The 23,019-nt window shown below is 35.9% G+C and overlaps 1 protein-coding gene across 1 annotated transcript in view; it reads left to right on the top strand.

Annotated features, from left to right (window-relative positions):
* The first annotated feature begins 2,452 nt into the window (after positions 1 to 2,452).
* The window catches only part of LOC106876158 (uncharacterized), a 211,141-nt gene continuing 190,574 nt past the window's right edge, over positions 2,453 to 23,019 (top strand). Inside the window, exon 1 of the mRNA XM_089364528.1 lies at positions 2,453 to 2,584. The gene's annotated coding sequence lies outside the window, so the exon portion shown is untranslated. The remainder of the gene's footprint in view (positions 2,585 to 23,019) is intronic.

Here is a 23,019-nt window from a genome sequence, read left to right on the forward strand (position 1 = left end):
ATTATCGGCTTTTTCGAGCGCTCTCCAACAGTCTGCGAGGCGTTTTGTTCAACAACGGCATGGAAGTGAAAACGTGACTCGATAAATTCTTCGAGCCCAAACCTAATAATTTCTACCCTTAACACACAGACAAGCTAGTGCAGCGATTCTCAAATGGGGTCCATGTAAGTCTTATGGGAATCCACACAAGCAAAAAGTAAATTGGAGATCTACAGTAGTATTTAAGGGTCCATGAAAAAATGTTTCTTTGGGTGTATCTATTGCAAGAAACACAATTTAAGGTAAATTTTCAGATTAACACCCGCACGATTTTCACTAGGGTGTTAGGGTTAAGGTTAGGGACGGAATTCCCTAACCCTAAAACCCTAACCCTAACCCCCTAGTGAAAATCGTGCAGGTGTTAATCTGAAAATTTACCCAAGTTAATGCGTGAGAAGCAAAAAGGAATTTCGAAAGGATCATCTGTAAAGCTAGTTTTTAAACATAGAATGGCTTTAGGGTCCACCAGAATAGAACAATTCCAGGGCACAGCACTTAATAGGAAGTGAGTGACAAAAAGCTAGTGGAACGCTGGCAAGAAATCGTGAACGATGAAGGAGAATATATCGACTGATTTGTTAAAATTGTTGATGAAAAGTAAATAGAAAGTAAAAAAGAAACGAACGAATTTATCCGACACCCTAGTATATGTATACTTTTTAGCTAGAGCGAATTGTTGCTTATCCCCATATTAGCCTTGGTCGAGAACGCCTGTGATCAAAAGTATTCAAGCCATTCGTCTTCATAAATAGTTTATAAAACATTAAGGGTGAATTGAGGAAGATTTAGCTGGTATTTCTAGCAACTGGAGGCTCCTTTTATAAAATTCTCATCTGAAGTCAATTCATATCACTTGTGCCGCTACAAATACGTTTGAAAGGAAATTATGAATATGAAGACAGATAATCTCACTGTCCTCTTCGATTTTGTTCTCTTCAAAAAGACAATCTATATATCAATTTCTTGTTTATTATATTTTAATATATATGTACAAAATGGCGGCCGTCTGCAACGTTCGTTGATAAAAAGCTAATGTGTTGTGTTTATATACATTTTACAGCTGAAATCAATTTACCGGCGACACTTTGAATACATATATAAAAAAAGAAAAGGGTATTAATACTACATAATCCTGCTTCTATAAAAAGCACTAGATTTATCGACATGAAAGAAGAAACCAAGGAGCCACAACCTGTTCTCTCGATCTGTTAAATATAGCAGCCAAATTTCTCTCGACTCACATTTTACTGTTGTGATTCTTTAATGGTGTACGATACTGCACTGTGAACCACTGCTGCATCACAAAGGGAAGCAGTCCACAACTTTTTCACTTCGGACCGGGTTCATGCTAGACAATTTTCCCACAGAACGGGATCATGCTAGACAATTTTCCCACAGAACTGGGGATCACGCGCATAGCAAAACACAATAAAGTGCATAATATATAATTTAATTATTACATATATGAGGCAAAAACCCCCCACTGCAGACGGCGATAGTCAATAAAATACAAGTAAAATTAAAAATTTAATTATTTCGGTGCAACCCGGTGGTTGGGGATGCCTGTCAAAGAGGGATATCAAGGTGTACAGTAGAGTTTTTTTTTAAATATGATTTAAGGAAGGTCTGTTTCGGTTTACGACCTCAAAATGAAAGTGGAAATATTGGTATTGTTCTGTAATATAAATAGATATGTCGAATAGCTACCAACACCGCCACTTTTCTTTTTTTTTCAAGAATTTTTTTCGGATTTTTATAACGGAGATTATGTTGAAAAAAGTTTTCCAAACTTTTCATTATCTCACCCACAATTTTTGGTTTTTAATTTATTCAATTTTTTTTTTACTTGTTGGGTTAGTCTACGTTTAAAACAGAGATTACGATTTTTTTTTTTTTTTTTTCTACAAAATTTATTTTTTCATTTGAAATATCAGTGTCAATTGCTTATGATAACTTTGCCTCTTCCTATTAAATATAAACCTAAAGAATGCTGTTAAAACATGAGTAAATCCATCGATCTTTAAGCTTTAAGATTAAAACGAAGCCGAACGTCGAAATCTCCGTAAATTTTCGAACATAATCGGCAATAAAAGCTGCACAGTTCATTTTAATGGTTGAACGAGTTATAATGGTGCAGAAAGCAATGAGCAGTGGCGAAATGACAAAATATTTTGCTCAGACGTAATTCATCATCACATAAAAATTGCAGATATTGTAAAATTAATGAAATTTCTGGCCTCGTTTGTAATTAACAATACTGAAATGTACAATTAACAAGCCCCGTAAGTCGCCAGATGGATCCCTGGGTTCTTAGGATGGTGGAATGTTTAGAGCCTTAGACGTTGTCTTGCACTTCTGTCCAACCGAAGTATTCCATATTATTGTCCATACTTATGCAGCACAAATTGCCAGATATTTTAACGAACATCTCGTTTTCACTCTGACCTTAAATCGAAAAAACACCGAAAATCCATATTTTGATGTTTGAGCATCATGAAAAACTTATTATTCATAAATTTATTATCCATAATATGATTAACAAAAGGTAAGCAGTAGTTTTCATATCTTTTCCAAAATTCTAAGTTTTAAAACATGTTTTTTTGTTGTTTTTTTTCAGTAACAGTAATTTTGGATCTTGTTCAAAACGGGGGCACCAGTATTTTCTTAACGAAACACTTTGAAACTTGGGACACTGGTAGAATGTGTCATATAAAACATCTTTTACTCTTAGTCTTCTTAACAAAAAAACGTACATCGCAAGTTATTTCATGTTAAAGTTGTCGTATTTCTGTAATTTCAATCAATCACTGACGTCTATTCAGCTGAATAGAGTTACTGCTCTCCGGTCATAAAAACGTTATTCCCTGTGACATATTTCATCCGGTTTAATCGTAATTTATACGCATATATTGTTTATATAATAAATTACGCTGTGCGTATCTATGTGTGTAACAATTTTAGAGTTCGGATTCTAGAGTTAGGGTTAGTTTTAGGGTTAACAGTCTAGTTAGGGTTAGGGGATTAATACGATATACACCGTTACAGCGCTAACTGTTTTCAACTGAATAGACGTCAGTGATTAGTAGAAATTATCGAAATAAAACAATTTTTTACATGAAATACATTCGAATACAAAATTTTTTTTCTGTTCTATAACACAAAATAGATAAGTATACGAAGTTTGAAAGTCTTTCGGTACCAAAAACACTACATAAAACATAAATGAAAACTGGTGCCCCCGTTTTGAACAAGATCCGTAATTTTTTATTTAGAACAAGGAGTCGCTTTAGATAAGCATAGCTATGTGGTTAAGAAGTTTGCTTTGCAATCTCGTGGTGTTAGATTCAGTCCTACTGCGTGACACCTTCAGCAAGTGTCTTCTACCATAGCCCCGTACGCGAAATTTTTTCCCACGTGAGTTCCAGACCCCAGTAATGAACTCATTTGCATACAGCCAATCAGAGTTCACCTTTAAAATCCACAAACTGAACTGCTACAGTACAGATGCCACTATGTGAGTACTGCATAGTAGATCTCACATAAGTACCACCACCCGCCCTCCACCATCCTCATAGATCAATTCAGCACCATCACTGTATGAAGCTAACATTAGGTACCTATGCTCAGACTGAAATTAGTGATACTGCATGTACCCATTGATATATGCAAGTAGGGTGCAATACGACACAACACCATATTGATTACGATGTTTCCAGATCAACACCAACATTTTAAATTAGGAATGTACAAAATCAGTCAAAAAGATCAGGAAACTACACTCATCTACATTTTCTAGTAAATTACACAAATTTGCATCATCGGTGAGCAGCTCTCCATTCACTTTATACACTAAATTTCCCATTTGTTGCCCTTATTAACCCGTTTAGAACTTACATTTTGCTATAATGCACATTTTCCACCTAGCCACGAAATTACTCTGGTTGTATTCAGTTTTGGTACCTGGCATTTGTGACATAATTTCTTCAGCAGTTCTCATGGAATAATGTTCTCTTTTTGTGGCATGATTGAGATCTTTTGTGTCTATACAGATCCTAATCTTGTTTGGTTTCACTACTGTCACCATGCAATTAACCCAGTTTGTGGGTTGAGTTTCTTTGATGACAACTCCAAGCTTGGTCATTCAAGTTCTGCTTGCACCTTATCCATCAAAGCAGTAGGTACTTTTCTCATCGAGTGTACCATGGATGTGATTTTGTCCACTAATTTTACGTGGTATTTCTCCCAGCAAGCATCTGAGTCCTTGGAACAGCTCTGGATATTCTTTCAGTATGTCTGTATTCACTTTCTGAATGTTGTGAGCTTGCACCAACTTCAATTTCTCACAGGTTTTTTTCCAGGTATACTTGGACGGTTTTCCTCCACAACCAGGAATAGTACTTCATTTGAAGTGCCACTGGTTTCACTTGATACTGATAGTTCTATCTGTCCAAGCAAGAATCACTTTTCTTCGAAGTATGACACAAGTTTCACTTTTGCTCTTCACGGTTCCTTATTCCTCAAATTCAAACTGTCAAACATTGATTTGGAAATAATATTGCATTGTGCACTTGTATCCAGTTTGGCTTTCACTGGTTTCTTGTTGATTAATAAATGTTCATACCAGTCTTCATCGGTGGTCATCTGTCCAATGAATAATTCTTCAAATATTTCAATTTCTTCAAAATTGTCAAGTGTGAACATTTTTGCGTTTTCTCTCTCTAGTGTCTTGTCTGTCTTGTTTAGATGGTATTCTAGTTTTACAGATGCTGGCAAAATGATGTTTGCCTCTGCATTTGTCACAAGTTTTTCCTGAAGCAGGACATTTGTCTTTAGCATGTTTGTAACCACACTGTCTACACTGAGAGTATTCAATTGTTCTACCTTTAGGTTCATACTTTCTTCTTGGACTCCTACTGGCATTGATGGCATTGACTTCTTTAGATACGGTTGACTATTCATCATTCAGAAATTTCAGTTGTTGTACACTGATTTCTGTAGCTCTACACATCTGTACAGTATTTTTTTCCAAATCAAGATCATGTTTTCTCAATAGTTGCCCTCTGAGGCTATCACTAAGAATTCCACAGACAATTCTGTCTTTAATGAGTCCATCATTCAATGTCCCAAGCTCACAAGTTCTAGATTTATTCTTTAAATGTTTGTGTAACTGAGATATTTTGGTTGGATTATATAGTCATTGGTGTTACATTACTTACTATATTCTGTAACTGTCACAGTATACTTTTCTTGGACTGAAATTTTTGTGGGGAGGCGGGCCGGTTGATTAGATCGACCTCAGTACACAACTGGTACTTAATTGATTGAGCCCCAAAGGACAAAAGGCAAAGTCGACTTCGGCAGAATTTGAACTCAGAACATAAAGACAGACGGTCATAATATACAAACACTTCTCATGGCACCAGTACACTGCTTACAGATGCTGACATTTTTTTATGTTTTCCATGAATTTTTCATGGGTCCAGCTAGTTATTATTATTATTATTATTAATAAGTAAAAGTAAATTGCAAAGAAAGAAGAAAAAAAGAAAAGTACTCAAAAAACCAAAGCCCCAAATCTTCAAAACACTAAAATATAACAAAGTATTGGATTAGCCATGATTCTATACCATTATATATATCTAGTGATTGTAGCCATGATAACACTGACTGTTCAGTCATGCCATGTCTCTGGGATTACTTGATAAAAGCACAGATTTTATTAGTGGACATGGTCTTACTTAGAGTGGTAAATGAGATGCAGTGTAAGACACATGACCTCTAGCCCTGCTTTCATGTCGCAAAGAAATAATGGAATCAACTTATTTACTTTTAGAAAAGTGAAGTGGCAGAGATTTAAAGAATTAGCTGCATAAGCAATCTACATGCACACACACTCTCACACACTCTTGTACACACGCATACAATGTCATTCATGTGTGTAAATGTATGAATCTCTCCCCCTCTCTCTCTATATATATATATATCCTTTACCTTTTACTTGTTTCAGTCACTTGACTACAGCCATGCTGGAGCACTGCCTTGAAGGGGTTTTTTTTAGTCGAACAAATCAACCTTAGGACATATTTTTTTCAAGCCTTGTTCCTTTTCTATTAGTTTCTTTTGCCAAACTGCTAAGTTACAGGGATATAAATGCACCAACAGTGGTGGGGAACAAACAGACAATGACACAGACATAGATATATGCATATATATGTATATATACATATGACAGGCTTCTTTCAGTTTCCGTCTACCAAATTCACTTAGAAGACACTTGCCCAAGGTGCCACAAAATGAGAATGAACCTAGAACCATGTGATAGGGAAGGAAGCTTCTTATGACGCAGCCGTGTGTTCTTGAGCAAAGCACTTCATTTCATATTGCTCTGCAATCAATTCGACTTCTGACATGTGGCACCCAGTTGTACCTGTGCAGGTAATGTCGATTTGATGGAGGGAGTGAGCTTATGTCCTGTGTGGTTGTTCGGTAAGAAATTATTGAACCCTCATATGTTGTCTACCAACAGGAGAGTCCATGATTATTTTATATATACGAGACTACTCATGACCTGTTGGATCACTAGGAAAGTCTGAGTTTCCCTGCAATGGAATTTTGTTTTGTGGGTTTATTTTCTTTTCCAGTTTATTTTGCATGCTTTCAACAAATGTGACATCAAAACCATGCATAAGCGGCTCCTTTTTCCTTAAATCGAAGATTTGGCTGCTATTTCTTGCACGCCCTGCTACCCTGTAATAGGTATTTTGGATCCTTTATCGCAAATAGCAGTTATGTGGTAGCAGGGTATGCTAGAAATAGCAGCCAAATCTTTGGAAGTGAGATACGTTGAATGCACTCAAAAAATCTATGGAAAAAACTATTTCACATTGAGGTTACAAATGGGTCTTTTACAAAATCGGTTGATAGAGATCATTTTACTTCATCATCATTATCATCATTTAATGTCTGTTTCCTATGTTGGCATGGGTTGTACAGTTTGACAAGATCCAGCAAGCCACAAGGTGAACTCCTGTGTCAGCTTTGGTATGTTTTCTATGGCTAGATGCCTTTCCTAACACCAACCACATACAGCATGCAGTGGATGCTTTGTTTTGTGCCACTGGCACATGTGGAGTAGCCACATAAGTTCCAAGACAGAAAAAGAATGGTAAAAGGAAAAAGGGGAAAGCCCCCTCCCAGGGGAGAGGTGAGTATTAGGAAGAAGGGAATGGCTTTATGCCAGGCGCTGAGAGGCTAAAGTATGATAGCAGGATAGCAGAATGAGCACAAGTGTCTTGCTTCAGAGGAAGCACATAGACTCATGACTACCCTTCATTATATAAGGATGAGTAATAGTAGCTGGGAAGAAAATAAAGGTGGTAATGATGGGGTGTGAGAGCAAACTCTCAAGGTACAAGAAGTTGAGCATGAGAAGAGATACAGTCAATAGGTCAGGGGATGCTCACACATGTACTTGCCCACACACACACATGCTTGCCCATACTTACACATATGCACACATTATGTTCACATACACACTCATGCTTGCTCACACACACACACACACTTTAGCTACTTATATCATTGTCATCATCATTAACATTTAACGTCCGTTTTCCATGCTGGCATGGGTTGGTCAATTTGACAGTAACTGGCATGGCACCAAGTTCCATAGTCAGTTTTTGCTTGATTTCTCTGGCTGGATGCCATTCCTAACACCAACACTCCACAGAGAGTACTGGGTGCTTTTTACCCATACCAATGCTTTTCATGTGGCACCTTGGTTTTGGGGTCTCAAGATAATAACATACACTTATATACATGTGATGATAACAATAATGACATCTGAGAAACTGACAGGTTTTAAGTTATATTTAACAACTACTCAAAGTCAGTGCTATCTTAAGGCCTGAGCATAGTGGACAGTTGCCCAAGGACCTCACAGATCAAGCGACCCATGATCCATGGATGCTACAGCATACAATCAATAAATAGCTACTATAAGGCCCAGTCCATTGGTTTACCCAGTTGCTAAAATGGCTCTGCCTGAAATATCAAGGCCCAATACACTCATTTTCACAGTTTTATTGAAGACATATTTATCTTCTGTTTATAATTGTTTCTAGAACAGACATAAGGCTTAAAATTTGGAAAAGATGTAGATAGGTGATATTATATCTAATCCAAGCCCAGAAGGATGAAATGCATAGTTACCCTCTTCAGGATTTGAACTTAGAATATAATACCACCACAAAGCATTTGTTTGATGCTCTACTGAACCCCGTTAATCCACAATGTAATATTTTGTCTTCTATCTCTAAATTAGATATTGATTTCTATCAGGTATTAAAACATTATGAAGCAATATGGAAGTGTGGGTATATGGTGGGTTAGGGTAGGGTTGTGTCAGGTGAGAATGTGTGTGGGGGGAAGTGAGCGGGAGAGGGGTGGAAAAGAAGCTATTATTTAAACACAGCTTTCATTTTCCTTCATAGTTGTTGTCTTAGATAATAATACCAGACAGCCAGTAACTTACAGAACTCTAATTGAAATAACAATGAATTATTTATAGGAGATAAGAAAAAAGCCTTTACATAGTTGCTGAACTTGCTAGTAATAGCAGTCATAGCTCCCTACAAGCACCAATGAAACATAATATAGTGTAATCTGAGCTACATGTAAATAGGTACCATAGACTTTCTAGCCATAACTAGGTACCATGCACACTTTAGTAATGTTTCCTACATTTTTTCTATCTCCAAGACACTCAACTGTCAACTGTTCACTTAGCTGTACTTTAGTACTTCATATGGTGCAGTTTCCTATACTGTGTTCATAACCAAGATACTTAATTGTCAACAGTCCAGTCTATCTAGCTGTATGTAGGTACCATAGTGTGGTATAGTTAACTGTACTGAGTCTATAATCAAGGTACTTAACTGTCAGTGCCCCATTCCACTACATTGTATGTAAGTACAACAGAATGACATGGTACACTGTATTGAGTGTACATAGCTGTAAGTAGGTACCACACTTTGGTATAGTACGCTGCATAATGTCATGTACATGAATATTACAGTAGAAGAGACCTGAGAATATAGTGCACACAACATATTAGTGTTCACAGTTTATTGGTGAGTAAACTGTAATTAATCAATCGATGGGCTGAAATTGATGTCATTTAACATAGTGTAATGTATGTATTTATTGGTGTTGTTAGTGTTCCAGCCATGACCATCTCATCATTATTTAGGTACACTGTCTAACATATCCTTCTGTTTAGGACTACACTGTCTAACATATCCTTCATCATTGTTGTTTAGCCTCATTGTGGGTGTTGTTATTTAACACCAGGCCAGCATGGATCATGCAGACCTTTAATCAAAAGTCTTCTAGCCATGCTCAACCATTTTTTTTTTTATTCAGATATAGTTTATGTAAAATTATGCTACCCAAAGTATTTCCTATCAGACAACATGGATGAACCTCATTTCTAAACTCATCAAAAATGCCAAAGGTGTCTTAGCATCTCTGTCTTTTTAAAACTATATATGGCTGTGGTGCATCCACAGTTTGCATCTCAAATCTGAAATTCCCATCTTGTCCAGAATATCAACTTGCTGGAAGCTGTCCTAAGACATGCAACCAAATGAATACTCTCTATCATTGAATATATTGTGTCTCTGGGGACTGACATTCTAAAGTTCAATGTCTAGTACCTGATTTGACAGGTCTCACAATTATCCACCATTTTTCCTGCAACTTTGTGTATATTTTTAAAAATAAATACCCCTCTTAGTCATGGACATGCTTATAAAATCAAATAACACCATGGTACCCATGACTTTTGCAAACATTTTTCTTCATACTCAGTATTGTCAAAGCATGGAATAAACTATCTGCATAATTTGTTGGCTGTCAGGACACTTCATCCTTCGAAAATTCCATGTTTCCCTAGATTTGCCGACACTACTCCTGAAGTGCCTAGGCACATCTCCTCTTTGTGGTTCTTTTAATGTTCCCATTTCTGTCATTTTGTGTTTTATTCAGTGTACCAAGCATGTACTTCTTGCTTTTATTGCTGTCTTTCTTTACTGGACTTATATGTCCTCTCTTTTACCCTTTTCCGATAAGTTGTAGTATACCAGAGTACTATATATAATAAGCTCATTATTATTATATTTGACTGCCACATTGAAGAGAATCCACATGGCTGTCACATGTATAGATGTGACAGTACCAACATGTCCACACACCAGATACTGTTGTAGTTGTTTAACTTTAGATCAGTTCTTACAGATCAGAGCTATAATAGAAACAGTTCCAGCCATGACCACCACCACCACCACCACCATGTTTACATATCAGGGATTACATTGTTGCTATTGTATCATTTATTTCTTTATTAATTTTTTTTTTTTCGAAAGATGGTGTGATATGACCTTAAGGGAGATATGGCTATTTGTTCCAGCAGGTTGAGCTGCAGTACCAATATGTCTGTGCTAGATAGGATATGTGTTGATGAATGAAGACCTCAACATATTCCAGTCTACCATTATTTCTAGATTCTTCTAAAACTTTGATGTCTTCTGATCAAACCATTTATCTCTAAGATAGTGTTACAATGGGGAACCTCTTGGGAACAAAATCTAGACCAGACACACAGACAGACAAGCAGACAGATAAACTGAGGCAGATATTTCTTTGTTGTTACTGTTGTTGATGCTGCTGTTATGCCAATAAACTGGCATACACATACATAATTACATTCATACATAACTACATACATACATACATATATATATATATTTGCATACGTGTACACATGCACATAATCTATCCATTGCATGTATACATGCATGCACACTTATCATGTACACACACACACACACACAAACACATACATTGTATGTATGTGTGTATGCATGTACTATATATGTGTGTGTGTATTTTATATATTATACACACATTATATGTCTATTGTTATATTATTTATATGATACAGTTTTGATGCCAATCATAAGAGAAATGTCTGTTTTGTCTGTGAATCTATCGATTTAACGTTGTCTCTTAAATAATATATTGAATTATTATCATATACACACACACACTACACACACAAGCAGGCATGTGCACAAACATTCATACATGCAGACACATATACATATGTACATACATGTGTGTGTGTGTGTATTTATATATATATATATATACACACTACACATGCTAATGCATACATACACATATACCTGCTTATACAATCGCATACATCCAAGCATGCATACACACCCATACACACACACACCCCACACACACACATACATCCCCACATACACACCCCACACACACAAGAGAATGTCCTAGCCTCTTCCCAAGAGTCACATTGTGGTAGGTAGAACATTCTAGAACAGAGTGAGAAAGAATATATATACAACCAATAAAGCAAAGCATATTGAGATTGCTGGATCAAAAGAATACTGGTGGAACCTTAGAAAACACCAGTGACCAAATTCAAACACAACAGATCTGATATTGTTATCTGGGACCATGAATTAAAAGCTTGTTGTTTTAGATGTCAGCAATCCACTTGACATTAATATGAGAGGAATATTGAAAGAAAAAGAAGACATTTATGGGCCATTGATGAGGAATTTGTCAGTCCAGTACCAAAAATACACTTTCAGTTTTATTACCATTATTTTTAGAGCTGCATAGATGGTGGACTGGCAGAATTATTAAGTTTCCAGAAGAATTGCTATGCAGTATTTCTTCTGACTCTTTATGTTCTGAGTGCAAATCTTGATAAGATCAGTTTTGTCTCTCATCTCAATCCTTGTGCCTTGATTAGAACGCATTATTATTGTAGCAACGTCAGTCAATGACCAACCCATTTGGATTAAGGTATGGTTGAACTTGGATTCTTGGAGAAAGAACACTGTTACATAACTTCATATGCTACAGATGATCGTGATATCTGGGAACAATAAAAACCTTTAAGATATTCTTAAAATTTAAAGAGTGAATGTTTATGCAAAAAATGATGAAGAGAACAAAACTTCCTTCATTTCTTAAAAGAAAAAAACTGTATTTGTTTGCAGCTGTAACTGGTGAAAATTGGAAAGAGAATAAATACATATATATATTTACATCTATCCATCAATATATTTATCTGTCGAGTAAATTATGAGCCAAAGAAAAAAGTTGGGGATGAAATGGTAGTAGAAAGTCAATGCATTCTGGTGTTAAGGAAAGAAGTGATATTGATGTTTTGGACAGTTGGTCCTTTGTCAAGATAAGATGACAGGAAAGGAGGGTAAAACATATAGAAAGAAATGAATGTGTGTGTTTGTGGAAGAAGCAACTGTGCAGCTAATTGTAAAAGAAAGTAGGTGAGAGCAAGTATCCTCTAGCGGAGGCGAATGAAGAGAGATGATGGTTAATGTTGGACATTTATTGAAGGAACTATGTATGAGAGAGATAGTAGTGAGTGTGTGTTTGTAGATGTATGTATACATGTTTGTGTGTGTGTGAGAGGTGTGTGAATATGTGCATATGTATGAGCAACTGGCATTTGTAAGCAAGAGCGGTGGAGATGAAGGGACTGATAATCAAATGCTAGCACAATTACAATTAAATGTAATATTGACTGAACAGAATGTTGAGATATTGACATAAAATTACATATAATGAGTTGAAGGAGATATTGGTGTTATGAGATGTAAGATCAAATAAGATAGGGAAAACATAAGTGTAAACGAGACTTATATACACATGAGTACATTAATCCATACATACATAAAGAGAAATGGACTCACACACACACACACACACACCTATGCACAACAGAGCAGACATAATGATCTGAAAACTAAAGAAGAAATGTTGAATGTTAGTTGTCCAGCTAATGTTTACATAATGTGGAAAAAAAAGGTGACATCTATAGTGAATTGATAAGATATATGTGGATTTGGACAATAACTTTGGATTTATACCAGTAATTATTAAGGTGCTTGGTTGTGTAACTGTCAGAGCATCAGTTGCAACGCCAGAAAGGACACAATATAAAATTATAATTACAATCCACTAACAGAACTGTGAAAATATGTAAAGCATAAGTATAACCTGTAGAATGTATATCTGCAGTGGTATACAGATGTGTGTGTATAGATATGTAAGTTGACATGCACATGTATACAAGGCGGTGAGCTGGCAGAAACGTTAGCACGCCGGGCGAAATTCTTAGCGGTATTTCGTCTGCTGCTACATTCTGAGTTCAAATTCCACCAAGGTCGACTTTGCCTTTCATCCTTTCGGGGTCGATTAAATAAGTACCAGTTACGCACTGGGGTCGGTATTATCGACTTAATAGCACATGTATACATATATGCATACAGGAATGGCACCTGGCTGTAGAAAATCTGCTTCAATAAGCTCTGTTCAACCCATGCACCCATGGAAAAGTTTACATTAAAATTAGATGGAAAATGATTATAACACATATAAATACTTACAAGTACACATGCACATATATACATGCATTTATACACTTGTACATAGAGAAAAACCTGGAAAATATGTGTGTGTGCTTATAAAAGTGGTTGCTTGGCAATTAATGTTAGAAAGTAAGTAGGTGAAGTCTAAATGATTTGTTGCAGAGGAGCATGTACACAATGGCTGGCTAATGTCAGATATTTGAAAAGAGTAACATCCTACAAGTAAGGAACTCTTTAGAAAGTACTCACTTCCTGATGACCCCCCACACAAACTCTAGAATTACAAAACTAGCATATCTTATCCAAAAGGCATGGAAGAGAAACATACTGTATACTACAAAAATGGGATCTATTTTAAAACGGGGGCCACATTTTTCATTAATGTTTTACGTAGTGTTTTTGGTACCGAAAGACTTTCAAACTTCGTATACTTATCTATTTTGTGTTATAGAACAGAAAAATATTTTTGTATTCGAATTTATTTCATGTAAAAAATTGTCTTATTTCGATAATTTCAACCAATCACTGACAAGTATTCAGTTGTTTATATTTACTCCTTTGGCTGATTAAGCGATGTAAAGCGTATTTAATCTCCATACCTTCGTTTTATTTGCTTTTTTCATTTTAAATTTGCTTTAACCCTAACCCTAACCCTAGGGTTAGGGTTAGGGTTAATTGTTTCAGAATCGTTTGTTTATGTAGTCGGCACTTAATGTATATCGGCTGAATGGACATCAGTGATTGGTTGAAATTACAGAAATACAACAACTTTAACATGGAATAAGTTATGGATTTCTTTTTTTTTTAAGAAGACTAAGAGAAAAAGATGTTTTATATGACACATTCTACAAGTGTTCCAAGTTTCAAAGTGTTTCGTTAATGAAAAATGTGGCCCCCGTTTTAAAAAAGATCCCAAAAATGCTATACATGGGTATGCTTAAAATAAATTTGAAGATGGCAATAATATTAACACTGGACTTGTAACCATTATATCAAATCTTGAAAATTATGCTTTTGCAATTCAAGTGCAGGGAGTAGCTATAAAATATCTAATGAGCAAAAGTGGCAGTGAAGCCTTTAAACTTCTAAGATCCTACTCAAGATGTTGATTGTATCATACTTCTATGGAAGATATCACACATGTGATCAGCGGGTACCCAAAAATGTAATCAAGATACTACCTTCCATTGCAACACGATGTTGCAAAAACAATTTACAATGCCATCTGCAGAAAAGATTATTCTGGGATAAATATAGACAATGTTCTTGTTAGTGAATACATACATGCATATCAATAAAGAATATTGGTGGAATATTCCTATCAAAATTCCTGCTAAGTACAAACATAACGAAGTTGAGATGGGAAAGAAAAAGCTGCCCAGCAGATGGGAATGTTTTTTTCCAAAATCAGAGAAAAGGGGAAACCTGCAGCTCCTTTACCTTGATTATAAATTTACATTTATACCAGTAATTATTGATGTACTAGGCTAACTTAATAAATGTTGAAGTGACAGTCTGGAAATGCTAAGATTTTAACAGACTTTACAAATACAAGTGGAATAGTAAAAATATGCAAAAAATTTCTGAAGTTCAACTGTTATCCAAATTCCAAAAACAGAGCTTTGTTTCTTTGTTAGAAATTAGAAATTAGCTCCTTCATCCTTAGAAGAATTCTAATAATTAAAACACACATACACATACATGTATATTACATATTTACCTATATACATACATATTTGTTAGTAAATATATATGTATGTAACAGTTCTCTCCGATGTTATATTCATTTCAAAAGGAATATTGTGTCTGTGCGTCTGTTTATTTTTGCAATAAATGTGTGTTTATTTCTTTTACAAAAAGTCAGCTATTTATTAGAGTCTTCAACAACAAGAGACACCAATGTGATTCATAATTTCTTTGTGGGTGATCTCAAGATTTATGCACAAAAATATTTGCAGTGCTGAAAAAAAAAAGCTGGGTTTAGTAACAGCATTTTTAACTGATACAGGCAATGGAATTTGACCAAAAGAAATCTTCATTGAATGTAAAAATACTGTATCCCAAAATCAGCCTAGATATTGGAAAACATGTATAAAACTGCTGTGAACAAAGACAGTAACCAGAAGATATTGCACAAATCTTTCAAAGAAAATGTAACAGTCAAAGCAGGACCAAACTGATATCAGTATTTGGGTACTTAAGGTGAACTGACAGGCAATGCTAAGCAGCATTTTGTCCATCTTTATGTCCTGAGTTCAAATTCTGTCATGGTCAACTTTTCCTTTCATTCTTTCAAGGTTGATAAAATAAGCATCAGTTGACCACTGGGGTCAATGTAATCAACTTCCTCCCTGAAATTGCTGGCCTTGTGCCAAAATTTTAAACCAGTATTTGGGATATTAAAGGCAACAAACTGGCTGAATTGTTAGTATGCCAGGCAAGATGATTAACAGCATTTCATCCCTCTTCACATTCTGAGTTCAAATTCTACTGATGTTGACTTTGCCTTTCGTCCTTTTCGGGTCAGTAAAATAAGTACAAGTTGAGTACTAGGGTTGATGTAATTGTCTTACCCCTTCCCCCAAAATACTGGCCTTGTGCCAAAATTTGAAACAAACATTTGGGATACTTGACTTACCTTTAGACAAAATCTACTGCATAGATACTAAGACCAGCAAGATGATGACATCTTCCGCAGAAGTAGCAGTACTGATAGACTCTGTTACAGAGGTAGTCACAAAGGAAGAGGTTTAGATCAGCCCAGGCAGCTTTTACCTGCTCTGCTGCTGATTGTGGTGGTGGTGGGTCATAGCAGCTGTCATAGTTGTAGTGTCATTTAGACAATATTTTCTGAATGACAACAAAAAAAAAATATATACAGCCAATAACTCTTGAAGAGAGCAGCCTCTTGCAGGTTGGAAGTCAGTTCATCAAGAAGAACATATTTCTTGATAATGTTTTATGCAATCACAGAGCTCCCAGACAAGTGTATATCAGTATACTGAAAGATGAGTGGATGAAGGGTTATGTATGGGTATGTTTCCTCTAAACTTGAAGATAATGTTGATGTTAAAAGACAGTGTAGTCTTTCTTGGACTCACATGCATTATATCAGAACACATCTAGGTTATGCTTTTGTGTTGATATATATATAATGGATATGTGTGTCTACGTGGATGCACACAGTCTAGTGATTAGAATATTGGACTCTTGATCATATAGTTTCGCTTACTTGCTTCATGCTCTTACCTGATGAGGCTGGGGTCATTCCAAGTTAGTTGTCCCAGAAATATCATCATGTGTAAAGCCAACCAGGTCCACCAGCACTCTCCTGGGTCTGGTCTTGTCATGGCAAGGGGCTTGCATGTTTCAAAGAGCCAAGAAAGCATTACACTCTGGAGCTTTGCTCCTGGTGGGGGCCATCCTAGGCAGCTCATCTCCCAGGGAGGTTCCAGACTAATGATGACTTACAGCATGTTAGCTGGTTGCCAAGATGGCAGCCACATCCTCTAACTATTCAGTGGAGGACCAGCAACCCACCCTGAAGAACCCTCAACCTGTTATGACACTGACCAGAAGAATAATGATCATATGGTCATGGTTTCAATCTCCGAACTGAGTGGCTTATTGTGTCCTTAAGCAAAACACCTCATTTCATGTAGCTCCAGTCTTCTCACCGAAAACAAACACAGCCAACTGCCAGTGTAATCCATCCTCTTTGTTGCATCATTTTTGTTAGAAGAACCAAGTGTGTGTCTATGTCTGCTCCCAACTACATAGGTATCTGAAAGCATAGTACAAGCTACCAGGTCATACTTGCAAGTGAGGGCTAAAATTACACATACACACATGTATATACACAATTGCCATGCACATGGTTTCCACCTACCGAATATACTCACGAGGCATTGGTCAGCCCAGGGCAATTGTAGAAGACTCTTGTCCATTGTGCTCTGTAATAGGATATATATATATATATATATATATATATATATATATACATGTGTGTGTGTTACTGTAGATTTTAGTATACTCAGTACTGGTTAACTGTCATTCTCTTCATTTATTGTTCTTTGCTGACTCTTTGTTGTGTGCTGTATGTGTGTGTGTCAGCTTGTAAATGTCCAGAAATGTTGTGGTAGTAGCAGTGTGCCTGTGCAATATTAGATGTGTAGAAGATAAGGGAGAGTTGTTGTCCAATGTGGTTATAGTTGAGGATGTGCAAATGTTGTATGTTTGTCTTTGTTTCTATATGCATTTGATTTCCTCAAAATTATGTGTATATAAATTGTGTGTATTGATGCATTCGTTGAGAAAAAATAAGAGGGGTATGTGAGATACAGAGAAAGTGAAGGAACCACATACATAGGGGAGGGAATACACACACACACACACACACAGACACACACTGACATATATAATATCGTGAGGTCTCAGAATCGATCCCATTGTGTGACATCTTGGGTACGTATCTTTTACTCTAACTTCGGCTCAACCAAAGTCCTGGGAGAGAAATTGGATTAAAAGAAACTGGAAACTTGTCAGATGGGTTGCAGCTGCAATTACCACACTGATTTCTCTTAAGAAATGCATTAAGTGGTACACAAGTATCTATGGAATACTCAACTTCTTATATACTTATTCAATGAGCAGATAGGTTAATTGAACGACTGAATTTTCATCATTTATACTGTCAACAAAAGCAGTATAAATATTGTGGGAACATGAATCATCACCATTTTCTTTTCCCTTTTAAAATCATATGATACAAAATTTTAGATGCCTACTTCATTGGAAATTTCACAAACCCTCAGATGTCAATTTTCCTAGGTCAAAGTATACTTTTCTGCATTGTGATTGTCTTTACGGAACATTGTCCTGATCCAGAGTCATGATCTTCGGATGTTCTTCCCAATTTGAAATTTGGGTACCACTAGTGATATTGTACATGTATCAATAAATCCTCCCCATTGGCCAGTTTACAACAATAGCAAGGTTTTTGTAAAATTTATTGTGGACCATATGGTTCTGGGTTCAGTCCCACTGCATGGCACCTTGCGCAAGTGTCTTCTTCTATAGCCTCAGGCTGACCAAAGCCATGTGAGTGGATTTGGTAGACGGGAGCCAAAAGAAGCCTGTTGTGTATGCATATATATATATATATATATATATATATATAAAACTATGTATGTCTCATTGTATATGTGTTTGTCCCCCACTACCACTTGACAATGGTGTTGGTGTGTTTAAATCCCTGTAACTTAGCAGTTCAACAAAAAGACTGATAGAATAAGCATCAGACTTTACAAAAAATAATAAGTACTGGGGTCAATTCGTTCAACTAAAATTCTTTAAGGCAGTGCCCCAGCATGGCTGCAGTCTAATGAATAAAACAAGAAAAAGATAAAAAGAAACAGAATTTTACACAAATGTGTTGTTCTTCCAAAATCTCCTTTGTTTAATTTACAACAAATCGTTAAGTGCATTAGACATGCGTTAACACTAGCATCGCTAGCTGACTGACATAGCTTGATGTGGCTATTGCTAGCCTAAAGATCAAGTTCACTCATTTATAGCACTGCAGTTGTGAGTATGCTGTGTCAGCTGGTTGGTGCATGGTTTCTTCATGGACAGACATCATACGATGTCAGCTAAAATCATTGTGGTATATAATGACATTGAAATCAAACACTTTTAACGCACCAGTAATTTATATATATATATATATATATATATATATATATATATATATATATATCTATGTGCATGTGTGTGTGTGTGTATATATGTGTTATATATACTCATATATATATTCACACACACACACACACACACACACACACACACACACACACACACACACACAAATACATATATATAAGTAGCCAGCTATTTTGCTATTTAACTATGTTTGCTTGTTTATCAGTCTATCTATTTGTTTATATATAACCTCTACCCGGATGTAGATCTACCCAGTAGATAAACAACACGTTATTACTCCAAATCTACGTGTCTTATGTACACATACATATATACATATACATCATGTGTATATATATATATATATATATATATATATATATATAAGCAGAGGGGGAGAGAGCACTATAGGAAGAAAGAAACAAGGAAAAGGCAATGATCCATTGAGGTGTGTCTCCATAATATCAATCAATCTGAGAAAGAACAGTCAAATTTCCTTCAAACACACCTTTTTGTAAGAAAAGAAAGGTTAGTTTATGTAATGTAATTCCAAACAGACTACGCTTGAAATAAGATCAGATTATCATAGTTGGAATGCTTTCGATTAGTCTTCTCAATCAAGGCTGACTTGAGGGTGAAATAACAGAGAGGGGGATGAGGGGGATAAAGAGATTTGTGATTGGAACAAAACCACAGTCTTTCAGTTACTCAACCTGAAATTGTTTCATAACAGCACTAAAAACATGTTATTATAATTATTATCATCATACACAATTAATGAATAAATTAATTAATGATAATGCACTAAGGAAGAGTCTCTTAACCCTTTTTCAGTATTCCTCTGCTACCTCCCCCATCTTTACCAGCTCACCCCTTGATTTCCCACTACCACCACCATTACATGATAGGCTAAAAAACATAACTGCGTATAAATAACATCTTATTATACTAACTGCTTTATATTTAATCAACAATTAAACAAAACATACTGTCAACACGTCTGTAGTTTATTAATCAAACTCCCAGGAATACCAGGATGTATATAAATTTGATTTGCTAAAGTAACAGTGAGTTTAAAAGGAGTAGGTACATGGACAGTTGTATTAAGCCAGGGGAAGGGTTACTCAGTTACTGATGAGATCCCAACATGGTTTCTATGACTAGATGCCCTTCTACAGCTGGATGCCAATCACTCCAATAGTGTAGTGGGTGCTTTTTATGTGCCACCAGCAAGGGTGCCAGTTACACAGCACCATCATTGATCATGACTATGATCTCACTTGGCTTGACAGGTCTACTCAAGCACAGTACATTGCCAAGGAATACCCCATCCTCAGCTATCTGATCAACTCCTTTTGTGGTTTTAACATCAAAAGAAGTACTATTCCAACCAATAGTATCAACTGCACAAAAAGAAAAAAATAAACAATTTCAATGCTGCTCAGGAGCATAGAAACAGAACTCATGTAAGACAAAAACAATAATAAAAAGTTTAAAAGACTAAGAAGGAAAATTATAACTCATATAAAATTGAATATATAAAATTCAGCACACCTTGGTGAAAACTTTATACCTCTGGAATCCACAGTGTGAGAGAGCTATTCCAGCAACCAAAGCTTGAAAGAAAGAAAAGAAGTGACAGTGGGCTTCTGAACAGTTTTCATCTACCACATTTCATTCAGAAGGTATTAGTCAACCAAAAGATATAGCAGACATCTAAGGTGTTTGCTATATCTTTGGATCAAGCTCCAAATCATGTGGTTGTTATGCAAACATTTTAACAGCCATGCCTGAGCCTTATTCACACAGGTATGCTAATAGCTATTACAATAAAATAGAATAATGTGGAAGATGGTGATGATGGTGGGGGAATTTGTAAGGGCTGTGAAGGCTAACACCTTGACTAGTCTACCTTCCACCCATCACGTAGGTCAACTCAGGCAGTGATAAATGAGGTGACTTCACAGCAAAGTAAGACACTTTTAACAGCACATATAATTTCCTCTTCCCACTTCTCCCTCTCTCTCTTTCTCCCCTCTCTCATCTCTTCTCTCTCTCTACCAATTATAGCCATATATAACTTACAGCTTTGAACTGGAGTGTTAAGTGTATGTGTGTGTGTGTGTGTGTGTGACTGTACAGAAAACTAATGCTCTTGGATTTAATCCTTGTTTTGCTGAAGATTTTTCCTATTACCTTCTTAGTTCTTTCTATTCAGTTTGAAACATTAGTGTTCCATAGTCCATTAACATCTTAAGATCTTCTCCACATCATCATCATCTTCTAATGAAATGTTAATTGTTACATGTCATTGCAAAGAGCCATCAAAATAATGCAGTCACTAGTAAAATTGTCATCTGTGACTTTTAAATCATTCAATAGTTAACTCCTAGGAAATTTCATATTTTATTTCACTCCATCTGCTGTGTTTATTACTGATTTGTATTTCAATATTAATAAAACTGTCATTGATACTCTTCTAGATTTTTGGCAGATTCTTCTATATTTTTTGATCTTTTGTCTTTTATTCGTTTCAGTCATTGGACTGAGGCCATACATATTAGGGCACTATCTTGAAAAATTTAGTCTGATACTTATTCTGTCAGTCTCTTTCTCCAAACTGCTAAGTTACGGGGTCATACTCAAATCAGTGTCAGTTGACAAATGGTGGGGAAACAAACACAGACACACAAATAAACACACACACACACACACACACTTGACAGACTTCCATACAGTTTCCATTCGCCAAATTCATTCACAAAGCATTGGTTGGCCAAGGGCTATAGCAGAAGACACTTCAAGGTTCCTGTGCAATGGGACTAAACCTGAAATCATGTGGCTTCAAAACCAACTTCTTAACCACATAGCTATGCTAATGCTTATAAAAGCCATGCCTAGGATGGAAGTGTTATCAACTAATGTTTTTTTCCTCCCTAATTTGATTCATATTATGTATTGTAATGTGCTGTTATGGACTTGTGTTGCAAATATTGGATCAACCAACAAGAAAGTGTTGTACATATGTGTCGGATGTAACAGATTGAGTCGTGAAATTTACACCTTTCATGTTTACACTGAAATTTGTATATTACACTTGTTGTCTGAAGTATGTTTTGCAGTTTTCAGGTTTGTGGTTTCCTGTTAATGAAAAGATTTTAATTCTGGTGTTTCCCATTAGTTTGTGGTTAGGCTTGATGTACAAGTATGACACTTATTCATTGGTTAACCAAGCATTTACGACTAGGAGCCATTGCATTACATTATAAACAGTTCACAAAGCAAAACTAAACAGAAAACCAATAGGTGATATCTTTACTATACCATCCAATATAATATTCTACAGAAAACTAGATTAACTGTGGAAGATTTATTAATAGTAAAATGCAAATGAAAAATCAATGTGCAAATATTGCACATGACACATATACTGTGTAAGTAACCAGAAGTTAAGTATTAATATTTTAAAAAATCTAAGACCATATCACCAGACAGCAATCGACTGTCTTAAAACCAATGTTGTTTATAAATTATATTGTTAATGTGAAGACATACGTTGATGTGAAGGCAGTTACACATCAACATAGAATACTTTTGCAAGGTAAAATCACCTTGCATAGTATTCCAGCAAGAATAGTCGAGACCTATAGAAACACAGACTTTGACAAAGCACAAAGGCACTGTGGACCTTTAGACTTCTGAGATACATTCTATTAGGGAACAGAATCTTAATCTGAACTCAGAGAGTTGGGCATATGGAAACACATATTTAGTATCTCTAAGCAATAAA

Source organism: Octopus bimaculoides, chromosome 16 (assembly GCF_046866305.1).
Source record: "Octopus bimaculoides isolate indiv1 chromosome 16, ASM4686630v1, whole genome shotgun sequence".
Taxonomy (NCBI): Eukaryota; Metazoa; Mollusca; class Cephalopoda; order Octopoda; family Octopodidae; genus Octopus; species Octopus bimaculoides.